The sequence below is a fragment of the Cinclus cinclus genome, chromosome 21 (assembly GCF_963662255.1).
Source record: "Cinclus cinclus chromosome 21, bCinCin1.1, whole genome shotgun sequence".
In the NCBI taxonomy this organism is placed as follows: Eukaryota; Metazoa; Chordata; class Aves; order Passeriformes; family Cinclidae; genus Cinclus; species Cinclus cinclus.
Window position 1 is genome coordinate 6098739 of NC_085066.1, and position 12954 is coordinate 6111692.

Below are 12954 nucleotides of genomic sequence, written 5' to 3' on the forward strand. Positions count from 1 at the left end.
ACCCCAGTTTAGTATCACTGACACCGAGAGACAGATATTCCCTCCATTGTGCAATTTAGGGTGGATTTTTTTTTTAACTATGCATAACAGGTGAACCACTTTCTTCTTAGCTATTTACTAGACTTTTTTAAGGTCAAAGCAACCAATCAACCAGGTAAAACAAACTGCACCTGTCAGCCAGCTGGACAACTATAAAATTCAATACTGGAAGGGGCTTTCTTCAAAACAACCTCCTGATCTTCACAAGGCATTCATGTTAGTTTTCCTAATGACCTCTCTGCACTGAGCTCTGTTGGCAGAGCAAGGCTTGGGGATTCATCAAGGGAAAGTGATGGTAAAAATGTCTCCACCTTTGTAAATTAAATATCTCAGACAACACGGGTGCTAATGGTTGGTTTTCTAGCTCCCACAAGTCTCCTCTTCTGGGGGAAGCTGAAGGTACAGAGGGAGCAGAGCCTGCAATGCACCCATCAGTTCAAAAGCAGGATGCAGTCCTGGAGGTAATCCTTATCCTCTCAAAACTTTAACCTAAGGGAAAAGCAAGCATCTTGTATTGGTCCTTTACTTTGTTCAGCATTACAAATATCACAGAAAGAGTGGCCCTCTGCAGGGTTTGCTTTAGATCAGGAATAACTCCTGTTCCAGCCACTGATGGGGCTGTTTAGTCCTTCAGGTTTTTGACGTATTGAGGAAAGCCTCGACAACACAGACAACTGCAGTGAAATAAGAGGCTGGCTCAGACATTAATGACCCATTGATTCTGTGTGAGACAGAGTGATGATCACAGTGAATGCCTTGGCAAGACCTCTCCTCTCACCCCCCTTGGCAGGCATCCCTTCAATAACTGCGAGGGACAAAGCTGGTCCTCCAAATTTTCTTCCTTCCTTCCCCCCACCCCTGCCACCTCCGCCACCTCCTATCATTGTCATACAGAGTAGGAATTAAAAACAAGCCTGTGGCTTTGCTAGCATAGCAGAAGAAAAATCAATCTCTTTGCTGACCTGGTGAAAGAAAGGTGGAATACCTGAAGATCTGCTTTCCCATCTCCAGATTATACTTACACTGATAGGCAAATTTTCACAGAAGAAAGGTAGTAATCTGCAAGTGCTCTGCTGTAGTGTGGATTCATCTGTCCAACAGCAGCAGGTAAAGGTGAAGGCAGCTCACTACCACACTTGCTCAGGTGCAATAGTTTGTGTCTAGAAAAAGTTTTGGAGTTTGGGAAAGAAGATAATTTGAAATCACAAAAAAATGAGGTAAAACAGTGTAGGGGAAAAGGGGGCAGCTTTGCACTGTACAAAGCAAAATTACCTGGCACATTTGTACCTGTTTAGGTTGCTGTCATCCATGGGACTTTATTCTCTTCAAGCTGGGAAAACCTGTGGTGTAAACTCTCCTCCAGGGCTTGGTAGCCAGAGGGTCGCTTCAGGGAGCCCTGGCAGAGGTGGCCACGATGCTGAGGTTTGGCTGGGAGTCAGCTCAGGAGCACGCGGGGTGTGGTGGGGCATCACGGAGATCTTGGCTGTGCCAGCTGCTCACCTGTGTTTCCAGGGATGTCCAGCTGACAGAAAGTCTCCCTCCAGCATTGGAGTGCTCATAAACTGCTGGAAGGTCTGGGAAACAAAAAAAAAAAAAGAAAAAAAAGGAGAAAGGGGGAAAGGAGATTTTGTTGCAACTAACCCCTGTTGCTGAATACCAAGGGCTGAGCGCCCCAAAACGCAGCGAAGATGCTCCGGAGCCCGCCCGGGCCGGGCGCTGCCGGCGCTGCCGCGGTCCAACACCGCCCTCTCACGGCTCCGCCGCTGCCAAAATCCAGCGTCTGCGGGGCCGCGCAGACAGCTCCGGCCAAAAATCACGGGGCTGCCCCTGCTACAGCTGTGACATCGCTGGGGATGCACCCTGCTTCCCCAGCACGGGTTACAGCGCTGCAGGCGTTCGGCCACCCGCACCCCGCAGTGGCTCCCCGGCTGGAGCTGGGGTAGGTGCGTTGGATTCACCACTGGCACGGGGGACACGGAAACAGGGGGGGAGATCATTGCCCAGCCCTGCCTATACCCTGCGTCCCCTACGCTGAGCTGGGTGATGCCACCTTCGCACCAGGTTTACACTTGGTTTTTACATGAAAATCCCAGAAGAGCGCATTACCACATGGACTGCTGACGACACCTTGCGTTCTGCCTGTTTTAACTTTGTCACACAAACTGGAAAGAGATGGTTTCCCTTCTTAACATGGAAAAATTTCCATTGGTAGCATCAAGTTGGCTCCGAGCCCAGGTAAAGCAGATAGCTGCCCAGAGCAGGTGTCCTCGATAGATGACAAGGCAGCAGGTTAGCTGCTGCAGACACTTGGAAAAGCTGAGCTGGGTGCTGCCCCAAGACCCTTGAGGATGGCTCGGGGTGTGTAGGCAGCAGACACAGCTGGGATGGAAAGAAATAAAGAAGAACGTTCTCCCCACCCATTCAGTCTGGCACTAAGAAGGGATAAAAAGACCCCAGGGCATTTCTCATGCCTCTTCCCCAGAAGCTGATAAGCCCTCTGGCCCTGGCATATCAACTGTGCCTGTACCAAGCAGGGTATTTTCAGTTTACATGTGCTGGACACCAGCCTTTGCATCCCCTGCAGGAAGCTGTGCCCGCTGAGGTCCAGTCCTGCAGCTCTCCTCCCAGTAAGCAATTCCTGTATTCACACACCCTGGGTACCTCAAGCATTTTTATCTGCCCTCCTTACTGCACCCTCCCCACCATCCCTCCCCCTCCCCCACAATCTGTCCCCCCCCCAAAAGAAAAAAAAATCAAGGTGCTACTAAAAATGGACAATGCATCCACTTCTGTTGTAGGGCTCATGCTCCTGAGCTGGAAATACAACTGGCTGGTGCAAATGTGAGCTACCCTTGTCTTCTGATAGCCTAACAGCGACCCAGAAAATTTCAGTCTGTCCCCTCAGGTTTTCTCCTGATCTGCATCTCACGGAACAACTTTGACCCTTCCTCTTGCAGACTTGTGGCCTCCAGCCCTGTTCCTTTTCTCCTCAGCTGCCATCACTATTCTGCTCTAAAGTGGTTCTGACTGGATGGTGTTTAAACCATGTCTCAGCTGATCACCACCAGTGAGCTGAGGCCTGGCAAAGCAGGGAAAATTACCAGCATGGGTTTGCTAAGAGATCAAGGTCTGCAGGACTTATCCATGGTAAGAAAAATAAATGGTAAGTGGAGAAATCAAAAGGTGATACTGCACCACTCGGGATATTGTTCAGTATTAGCTGCAATGCTACTGTGTGATGCGCTGGCAGTGGCAAGCAAATAGAATATGGACTAAGCTTTGTACAATAAATAGTCCATTACTGAATATATACTTCTCAGATTAGTAACTGACACAAGCTAATGATATAGTCTCAAGCCAAGAGGCTTGAAATGGTTTTGCAGAGGCAACCAGTCTTGACCTCTGCTGCAGAGTCCTCCTGCTCTTGTTTCTTCCAATAAAACCTATTTTGCAGGTGCAATTATTCAGTGGCTGGGGTTAACCCAATGCTCTGAAGGATGAAGGTAAGGTAATCGACTATATTCATCTTGATATTTCTTTTGCATGCTCTGGGATTATAATTACAAAATAAAGTATTATTGCAGGAGGCTGATACTTAACAAAGTATCAACCAAGGGGACACGACTTTAAATGCATAGGGATACTATGCTGAGAGTGGGACTGTTGGGGAGCCCCAAATAAGATGCCAGGTTTATAGTTGTTGATTTTGTAATCTCTGCCAAAATATGTCACAGCCCTGGCTGTCAATGTCATTCCCAACACCACAGGGTTTTCCCCTCTCCCATAGGCTGGAAAGAAACTGGCCCTTATCATCTTCCTCACTCTGTCCTCTCCACCAGGGTCTGATCCAGAGCCCACAGGTCCTGCTAATGAGAGTGCTCACAGTGGGACTGTGAACACTTACCTGCAGCCTAGGTTGCAGCTAGCCTGGGATGAGCCTGTGCATCCTTACTGCAGTGGACTTCTTTTTGGGCACCAAATTCTCTGTTGCCATCAAGAATGGAGGTTTGAAGAGAAGCACCCCTAAGGAAGGTTTGTCTCTTTGGTGTGACATGTAGGTACTGCAGACCCCTGAAATTGCCCCCCCTTCATCAGTCACACTGCCCCAAAATCATCCCTCAGCCTGAATTCACCTGCCTGCCCCACTGCTTACCTTCTGAGTTTGGTATTGTCCTTGGCCTCCTGCACAAACACAGCCAGGAAGGGTTCCTGTCTCATAGCTCTCAGACTAATTGAGATGAGAGATGAGAGATGAGAGAGATGAGAGGTGGGTGGTTCAGGACACAGTGCCATGTTCCACAGGGACTGGCAGAACAAATGTCAGCACGCAGCCATAAGGCCAGCATGGAAATGAAGGGTATTCATAGGGGCAGGAGAAAGTCTACAGATGCAATATCTGCACTCATTGTGGGCATCATCTCTCCCTCTACGTAGTATTGAATCAGACCTAAAGAAAAAAAGATGAAATTGCTAGTTTTGGTGAAAACTACAGGTTTCCAAAATAGCTTCAGGTGAGGAGAGGGGAATTTTGCAAACTGTTAGGATTTTCAGCAAAGGCTTTGCCCCAGTCCTACCTGGGGTGCCCTTGCTGCATGGCAGCAGGAAAGCAGCCTGGGGGAGATGGCAATGCAGGATTTTCCCACTAGCAGGGAAATTCACTGCTCCCCTTGGAGATTTCCCATGGGGAAAGGAAGGGTTAGGAATGCTTTAGAAGTACAAAAAGGTATTATAGTGTCCAATCCCCGCATTTAACATTAAGTGGCTCTTCAATTTATACTCATTGCCTACTCTTTGTAAAATTCTAGGCATTCCTGGCGTTTTCTTTTTCCTATAGCTCCAGTTAAAGCCCATAAAAAGTTCAGAGGCATTTCTAACCCTAGAGATACCAGACCGTGCTGTCTCAGTGACACCAATCAAGTGCTACGCTCCAAGGTTTCCTCAGCAGTTCCCTCCTGGCAGACAAATCTCAGTCTTCAGTTAACCCAGAGAAAGGTCAGCCAAGCCATCAAATGTTTCAAAGCACAATTAAGACCCCAAATGAGCGAAGTTAAAGTTTAATGCTGAAACTTCACTGCCAGTTGATGCTCAGTGATTACAAGGGTCACTTGAAATACCATCAGCAGAGCCAGCAGAGTGTTAGGAACCTGTCCCTGCTGATGGGAATTAGTGAACCTTTTGGAAAGGCAAACAACCTTGCTGTAATATGATTGCTGCCACTAAAATAATTTTAGAATCAAACATTTTTAAAAAGCAATTCAGGCTGTAGCTGATAGTGAGAGAAGATGCTTTGAGTCTAAAAGTCGGAAGAATTTAAAGGTTATGTGTTTGAATTCCCTTAAAAGAATTCAGCTCCCATTCAAGCAAGCATGGTTGACCATATTTTATACATAAAATCCTACTTCCCTATGTTATGAAATTTTTGCAACATCCTATATTTAAGGTAAAAACTACAGGAAGCACAAAGTCAAAACTAAATTACAGAAAGTTCAAGTCAAACTTTTCAACATTAGAGTGAGCAGGTAATAAATAAAAATTTGCATCTGATCTGTAGATTGCATCTGCATTCCTTCATTGTGTTGCATTTGAACAAAGCCCATCTTTTCCAACAGCAAAACATTTCCTGGGAACGTCTTCACTGCCATCCTACTTTATGCCAGGCTAGGCTTTATTCCAGCAGAATGACACTGAACACTGTGGCATGAGAAATGGTGAAAAGCAAAGGATGGAGGAAGACTTTAAACTAGGGATTATCAGTTTGAAAAAGGAAGGGAAAAACAAACTTCAGGCTTTTCTTGTCCTGTCTAAAGAAATGACATAAGGAGAAGCACCAGCAGCCATGTAAAAAAATTCACTAAAAAGCCAACAGTGAAGCCAAAAGGAAATCTGAACTTTGCTAACACTATTCCTATTGATGGGAAATAGATAAAATGTCTATGCAGACAATTGAGTTTTGCCCCTTTTTGGTGAGACAAAAATCTGGCTGATTTATTTCACATTCTTACATATGTATTTTAAAGATTATAATTCTCAGCTCAAATGCCACCTTGATATATTAGCTATCTACTTTCATTATATTCATCTTCATATTTGGTGCAGGATATGAATGTGTAATGGAAGTCATAACAAAGGTTTCTCTGTGGTAGTAAGAGGTGTCATTATCAGACATTACATGGCAGTTTATAATGCCAGTGGAATAATTTTGCATCAATGTTACAACAAAATTCTTGATAGAGAAAGATGTTATGGGAAGTAATTACTTCTCTCCCCCCACTAGCTATTAAACTTTAATAGCTCAGATATGATTTCAGGTTTCCTAAAAGACAGGTTGGTATAGAACTTCATTCTGTAATTCCTATATTTTAGTAGCCAGAATAAAACAAATGTATCTAGAATGTACTTACTCTTTCATTTTAGACAACAAGAGATGAAAAATAATAAAAAAACCAATTGTTTATTTGTGGTAGTTTTAAAGAAACACTGAGTTTAGATCCCAGATACCAAATCTCATCAGCCTGTCTATTGGCTAATCCCATAAATATAGTTATTTAGACTAGAAACTGCAAATGACATATAACAGAAGAGATAGGAAGATAAATCTAGGAGACACTTAATGGATTATATAAAAATGAGCAAGAAATACTCTATAATTATTCCACACTATTGAGCTGGTTTCTTAGCTGATTTAAAGGCTTAACTACCTCCTCTGGAGAAACAAAAAGAGCCAACTATTGGTGTATATATATGTATTTTAATGGCCCACTTGCTGTGGCTCCCAGCCTGTGCTATGGGCTTGCATTTCTGCTTCTGTTGTCCCATCAGCACAGTATGGCAGGAGTAAAGTGAAGGATCTTTGTACTGTTGCATCCATGAAATCTGATAAACCCTTTTTTTTAGGAAAGAATCTACCCAAAACCAACATTTTTGTACCTGGAAACACCAGAGTCACCTGGTGAAGTAACAAGAGTTAATATTTGCCTCGCTGGTTTCTGCACATGGAGATTCCTGACAAATACTTTTGTTTGTTTGTTTTTCTTTATTTAAAGACATTTAAGCTGCTACATTATCAGTCTGAATGTGAATTTCAAATGTTTTCTTTATGATCTGGGGCAGAATGATGTGTTTTGAACTGGTTCAGTCACCAAAGCCTGACCTACAGAAATAAACCCTGCAGCACTCACTGCAGTTTTACTCCCCCTTGGTGCTCCTAGCTGTGCATGTCTGCACTACTCGTCCTGCAGAATGACTGAAAAAAAAATCTTATTAAGCATTAAAAAAATAGGGGACTGGGGTTAAGGGCAGGAGGAGGCAGTGGTAGCAAAGCTAACCACAGCTTTCTTCCATCATTTTCATAATGGCCTAGAAATTACTACTACAAATAATAATAATAATAATTTAAAATGCTAGTTAAAAATCAGTTTGCAGTCCTGGTTTAAGAGGATGACAAAAACAAGCATAAGAAATGGGAAAGTAAGAAGTTTTAAAAATCCACTTGGCAAGAACAGTGTTTTAAGCAGACTTTGCAAGAGTTCTTTCTTTGTAGTGGGGAAAAATGATCAAATCTAGGTGGATAACCATATTTAAGGGGGTTAGTTATTTTGTTGTGGCTTGGGGTTTTTGGTTGGGTTTTTGTTTAGTTGGTTAGGGGTTCTTTTGTGTTGAAGGGTAGCCTAAATAATGAAGCCAGAGAGAGGAGTCCTATTGCCAGGAATTGCCAGTTCCTTTAAGTTCTTGTCCTTGGGCACTGTGGGTCTTTGAGATTCTTTGAAGGCATTTGCTGGAAGTCATCATTTAAACAGATCATCATAAACAGAGGAAGTAAATAGTTCTAAGGACCTGTATAATAATGAATGCATAAAATGTTAAGTAACTTACCTTGCAGCTCTGCTGACAGCAAGAGTCCATCAGCTGGAAATTGAGAAGGGGAAACCTCTGATGGCTCATCAGGGATCTGTAGGCTGCCTCTGGACCAGCAGCATGAGACTGCTACAAAAAAAGACAAAAACCCTTCCAATGTGGATCAGGAGATCTTCTTTTCAGAGGAGATGGGGAAGTACTGAAAGTCATGGTGAGACAGCTTGCTTGAAGGAGTTGTTTCTGTCAGCTGGTGCTGAGCTCAGCTTCTCCTTCTGCCTCCTGGAGATAGCTGTGATTGGCAAGGGCACGAGAGCATGTCAGTCTAGAGTGCCCCAAATATGTCAAGTCTGAACTTAGAAACATTAATATAATACCCATAACAAACTGCAGTCAGTAATATTATTGAGCAGTTAAACCCAGCCCAGGAGGCCCAAAGCTGGAGAGCCTCAGAGCATGTTTGGCTGCTTTGTTCTAGGCACTAGATGTCAGTGTTTTACCTACATTTACAGAAATTTCCAGTCACTGGGGATGCAGAAGTAACAATAAATAAATAAATAATAAATAAATAAACAACATAAAGCATCTGCAGTACCAAAGCCTCACCCAAACATCAGCAAACCTCTCGTTGTCTCAGGTGCCCAAATGAAAGTTGACTTTCCCCTCTCCCCAATTTGTTTATGCCTAGAAATATTAGTTTAAAGAAGAGCTGAGTCAAGCACATGCATGATACCAAAACAACCTGACAGTATTATCAACAGTGTTGAGATATATATACACACACTTTATACATATATATATATATTTATATAACATATAATATTCCTGTGTTTGCTAAGAGCTGGTAACAGACCTGGCTAAGAAGTTTTAATATACAGAAGGAAACACACCCATTTCTTTGAAGCCTCTTTTTCTGCATTGTATAACATTCATTTTATCCTGAAAAAGAAATTGGAAAATTTTTTTTTTTAGCTATTAGAAAGAGCTTCATAATTTTGTCAGAAGCAATTTTAGTGAGTACATAAACTGCTTTTAAGTTCAGGTAACAAAATGGGATCAAACATTTTTACAACATGAACTAAAGGCAATATCTTCAAAATTTAGTTCATGTCATCGTTCCTTTAGGTTTGAATTTGAAAAATCAAAAATGCCTCATATCAAGCTATTAAGAAAAATTGTACCCAGGGTTTTTCTATTCCACTGTCATCTCAATATCAGATTAACAATATGTTACATGGTTCAAAATACAGTCCTACCCCTACTCCTTGTGCACACAGACTGTGCACAAAGCACTTCTAAAAAATAATCATTTACATTAGCACAAATACAGTTTAAATTAGTCCGTGCAAACTCCTGACATAGCAATAACTGCAGGAATTGGGAGTTCCCCTTGCCCTCCAGGTGGTCCTGTCTCTGATGTATCACATTTCTGCTTCTCTCCCCAAATCCTCTTTGCTCCCATTCTTTTCCCAACACAGGGCTGAAGGAGAGCATCCTCTCAAGTCCCTCTCTGACCTCCACAGGTGCTCCATGCTGGACAACCACAGCATGTTTTCCTTTGCTCTTCAGAGCACTCACACATCAGAAAAAGTGAAGCAACTAAAACAACCAACAGAGTGAAAGATGAACACTATCTGTAAACTTGAAGGGTAGTTTTTGTGTTATCTCCTGTCCATCAGTTTACACATATGCTCTGTCTCACTTTGCATATGTTCATTGAATGAGAAAATGTGCTCCACAAAATAAAATCTTTTTCTCTCCAGCCTACCTATGCATTACAATCAATAAAGAATTCCGAGTATGAGGTGGTAGCTGTGCTCAACAGCAGCCTTTGCTACAGAAAGGTCAGTGTTAATCTTGTTATGTCATTGTTCATAAATGAAGTGTTGCAAAGGTCACACAGATTCCAAGCAAATCTGGAAAACTAGAAAACTTTACTAAAAGGAAGGGAACACATTCCTATTTGAAATAAAATCTAAGGCTAAACTGCCCTCTAGAAGAACAAATCAAGGACCTTTGCACTTCAAACAAATACTTGAAGCCAAATACAGTGCTACATTTATGGTTTATTTTTAGACAAAGCCTGGACAAAACTGAAGAAAAAAATCTGGTCTTTTTCCTGAAGAATAAGAAGAAAAAACAAAAACAAAAAACCACAAACCAAACTAAAAAAAAAAAAAAACAACCAAAATTAAACCATCAGTGACCATCTAATAATCCATCCTGTCCCATATGCTGAAATTAGTGTTGCCTCAGCCTGAAGAATCTGTGTGCTGAATCAGTGTGATATGAACAAGCCAAAGCAAATCTAATCCCTGTGGGCTACATTACATCCCAACATGTGCTGAGGAACATTGGCATCTGCTACTCACAATTTGCAGGGAGATTTTCAGGGAGGAAAGCAGACCCAGGACCAATGGGATGGAACACAAGCAAGGAAACAGGAATTTCCTCCCTTTTTAACCTGAAGCACAGCTTCTTATTTAAAAACCTTTTCACACATGGAAGTCTCTGGTTTCTCCAGAGAAAGAGATGGAAAGCATAGTGGATCACAGCTTTCAGAGTCCCACTGTCACAGCAGGTGACTGGAGATCTCTCCAGATGCCTTTTGTTCTGCTGCTTTAACAGTGGCTCAGAGGGTCACGGTTAATACAGGGTTGAAGGAAAGATAACACAAATTGACATTTCAACTGTTGATTGGCTGGGAGCGATAAATCATACAATCAACCATAAAACAACTATAAAGCACACAACAGAGCATCAATTTGTTGTGGTGAAATCCAGTCTCTGTTGAAAAGCCAAGTGAGGTTACTGGGAGAGAAAGGAGAGCCAGCAGACAGACACTGCAAGAGTAACAATCCACAAGTTTATTTTTAAACTGTGCCAGAAGCACTTGTCAGCACCTGGTGTGTGGTTTGCCATGACCATAGCTCCTGACAACATCAAAAAATGCCCCATCAGAACAAAGTGGTGCTAAAGGAAAACTGTGACTCTGGCAGCCATTCACTCTAAAGCAGAAGCACCCAAAGCTGTCAAGCCTTGTGAATGAGACATCAGCCATGAACTTTTGGTTTGCAGCTACTGCTACCAGGCAGAACAGAATGGATCTGTGTACTGCAGGCTCTTCACTCCTCAAACTTTTCCTTATAGGAAACTTTCTTCTATGCTTTTGTGGTCTCAAAATAAGGAGACCTCTTTATGAACAGTGTCTTTAGAGAGCAGCGAGATGTTGCTAGAACCCTGGAGTTCCCCACTGTTGTCTAAAGACATTGTTCATAAAAAGGTCTGCTTGTCTGGAGACCACAAAACCATAGAAAAAAATATGAGCTGGCAATGCCTCCAATATCAGAGGCAGACAGAAATCAGTGTTGCCCTGTGCAATCCAAGGTAAAACTGCAGGTTGATCAGCCCCAGGGTTTTGCTCTTTCCTGTTAAAGTGTTGTTCATGATTCAACTACAATCCCCAACAAACAGAAAATACTTGCCTTCTTTCCTGGCCCCATGAAACCAGTGACAGAACAATTACTGAGACTCAAAGGGCTGACTCTCAATCACTCCATATATAAAGCCATTAACTGGTGTAATTTCAGCCAACTGACATGCGTTTGCCAGTGTTTTATGTTTATATTTTAGCTTTAAAGGTTCTTCCGCTTTCTATCACATTCAGTGACATCTCTTTGTGGCAGAACTTCAGAAAGAGGCCACTTGCCACTGAAAATAACATTGGATGAACAGCCAATTTTTCATCTCCACAGTAGAAAAAGAAATAAATATTCCTGTCATTAAACTTTCCTGCTGAAGAACATCCCACCAATGAAGGCAGCAGAGGTAAAGGGTGCTGAGCCAGGAATAGCAGGTGTGGGCTTAAAATGGGGTGAGAATGGGACAGTTTAGAAGTCTCTTAAAATAGGGTGAGAATGGGACAGTTTAGAAGTCTGAGGTAAAAGTCAGTATTTGTAAAGTTTTTTATTTGCTTTATATTCAAACACAAATTGACTCCAAGAGTCTGAGATTCTGGTACTGTTTGGGCTGGGGGAATTTCTGTTCACTCCTTTATCACTCATTCTACTACTAGACCTTCAAACATTCATGTGATCATCTAAATGGTAAGACTTCTTGAGCATAAAGGAGTTTATGCTGAAGCAGTTCTGTGTTCAAGAAAATTTTCAACCATTTGAATGGGACAAGATGAGGATACAGACACAGAAGTCTGCATCCTGGATTTGGAGCAACATCCTTGTGCCATGCTCACACCTGTATGCCCAAAGCAGCCCAAGAACACAGCCCCAAAGCTACCCTCCCTGGGAAGGATTAAAACCAACTCCTTAGAGCATCATATTGTCATCCATGAGTTTACTACCAACGTACATCTGTCAGCTCTTAATAAGCCACGGAGTTTCTCATTTCCTTCATCACTGGTGAACAAATTCAGCATGTTTCAGGTTCTCCATCTGGATTTGTAATTCTTCTGAGGAACATGGAGCAGTCTTTGGTGCCTTTTGGTGTCTGGGGCAAGTGATTTGCTAACAGCCCTCAGAGCTACACATCAGCATCCTACACCGAAGGCAAATGTTTTTGGGTTTCTGATAGGGCTTTGTCAGATTATGTTGTGAACTACAATTAACCATGAAGAAAACAGAATAGATAATTTAATGCCCCGTTAAACTCATAATTTCTTTCTGCATTTCTGGACTTGGACAACATTGTTCCTATCCCTGCTCAGCCTTCCACAGCCTTGCACCCGTTACTGTAGACCAGAGTTAATTAAATATACACGCTCTCCCCATCCAAGTGCTGACTAAGGTGTGCCAAATCCTGTCTCCTCAGATGCCATAAAGGGACCATTAAGTAACCTAAACACTTCCAGAAAGAGTTCCAACACACCACAAATCACAGCAGTGTGAACAGGCACTCATGGTGCCCATATCCACAAGCTCCCAGTCCTCCTGGAAGCCTCACTGGTGTGTCTCTGTAAAATCTGGTTTGGGGTAGGTCCCCTCAACAGCATCAGGCCACACCATGCTATTTCTGCCCACCTTTGAGGCTGACAACACATAGGAGAGA